We start from the raw sequence: 2,103 nt of genomic DNA, 5'->3' as shown, positions 1-2,103 counted from the left end.
TTCGTATCTCTCCCTCTTGCCCCACACTTTGACTTCGAGAAGTTGCAGAGTTGAAGAAGGAAACAACAAACCAGCCCAGTTGCTCAAGGAGTCAGCTTCAGATGACTGATGTAAAAATTCCTAAATCTTAAATAGGAACCATCTCATCAGCCCACAGGCTTCACTGTGAGCATTCTTGCCTAGTTGATAAAATATCAGTCCCGATGGCTTTGACAACGTTTTTAAAAGCCACAGATAAAGGTAAAGCTTGAGTGAAAAGCCAAGTAATTATTTCTGCAGAATTAAAATCATTGTGGTTGAGGATATTGAGCCAACTGAAGTTGTCTAAAAGAGGGTTAAATCAGGACCTCCAGTAGCAAGAACTAGTCTGACAAATCTGTTACACCTAATACACTGGGTAAACAAAGATTTCATGTCAGAATGGTATTAACTGTGATGTTTGGTGAATAGAATGAAACGTTTTCCTTTTTCTAATCCTTCCTTTAACATAGATAGCAACCACAGGGACCAATTATGGAATTAAAATTAATTCATATTTTTTAGTTTTTCTATGTAGCCAACAATTTCTCTAAAATCCCCCCTGGGCAGTCAGGCATTACTTTCTAACAAAAAATGTTAGCAAAGTAAGGAAGGAAGTGTTATGAATTCCAAGAAACAGTCTCTTCCATACTGTGATTCCCCTTCATACCTGAGTTACTCCAGTCTGGGAAGCAGCTTCATTGGAAACCACAGTTTTGTGTGGTTAGAGCGCATGTTGGATTTTAGCATGAAGATGTGCAGCTAGGAGGATACAAAGGGCGGGGGGCTCTCTGGGCAATAATGGGAGGGGGAGAATGGAGATCTAGCATATGATGCTTCTGGATGAAAAACTACTTTACTGCTCCCATCAGCACAACTACAAAAATTAGTGCTGTTCAAGTCCTCATGGACTTTAAAGAAATCTGAGTATATGCACTCTTTGTTTCTAATAATGCTGTTTAGTTTTGATGAGAAAGTATGTTTTATAGGAAAATGAATATTTGTAGACGCCCCCAGGCTCTAGCTGACATGCAAGATTGTTTTCATTTACAGATGACAATCTAGGGAAATAAACAGGTTAGTTGGTTCCTACCAAGGGCAGATAATTGTGTGTTCTTCCTAAAATAGAACTTTAAGAAGAAAGGAGTCGTCAGGACATAACTATTGCCAGTGTGCCATGTCATTAAGATCATTGGAAAAGCACATGTCTTCTGGGCACACACCCTTAGAATGAAAAAGTGTTTGTGAATGTTAATGTACACAATTGTGTTACAAAAACCATTCAAAGAAAGAGGCAAAACATTTTTCTTTCCACAAAATCTAAAAGTCACTAAGGTATTATTTCCTAGAAATGTACTATGTTGTAGCGTTCACCACAAGTCAAGAAGCCCCCAAAAGTATTCAATGTGATCTCTAAAAGCTATTTCTTAAAATTAAAATACAGTTTATCACTATAAAGAACAATGTTACTTCTATTTAGGTGCTAATACCAACAGTGATACAGTAGCTCACATTTTTAGCAAAGCAGCTGACCATTCACATGTAAAAGCACACAGACATACTCACACATGTGAACACACTGATGTCTAAATAGCAAGATAACCATTAACTGCTTATGTCCATCTGTGTTTCCAAGTACATTGAATATCCTGAAAAACCCATGCTCTAAAACACACAGAAGTTCTAAAGAAAATAGAACAAACATACTTTAAAAAATGTGTGTTATTATATGCTCAAATAAAGTAAAGAAGCAAAAATTAAAAATAAGATAAAAGGATAAGTGGTAAGTGGGAACAGGTACTTTGGCTACCTTGAAGACACAGTAATGTCTTAGCTTTAATGTCTCCCAAGACAAGGAGTGAAGATTTAGACCTGTGTGAGTCAGTGTTGGAACTGGGACACCAGTATATTATAGCTGAGACTCTCAAGAACCATACTCTCAGGTGAAAGAACAAAATAAAACAAACAAAAACAGTGAGCAAGTCAGAAAAAGAAAATGTAAGAAAACATCTCTGTCTCCTCCTGCCCTCTCATTGGGGAGAAAAAAGTCTTTTGTGAGAATGTTTAAGCACAGACATGTACTTT

The sequence above is a fragment of the Molossus molossus genome, unplaced genomic scaffold (genome assembly GCF_014108415.1).
Source record: "Molossus molossus isolate mMolMol1 unplaced genomic scaffold, mMolMol1.p scaffold_m16_p_14, whole genome shotgun sequence".
Lineage (NCBI taxonomy): Eukaryota > Metazoa > Chordata > Mammalia > Chiroptera > Molossidae > Molossus > Molossus molossus.
Note: the sequence above shows the minus strand (reverse complement) of the source record.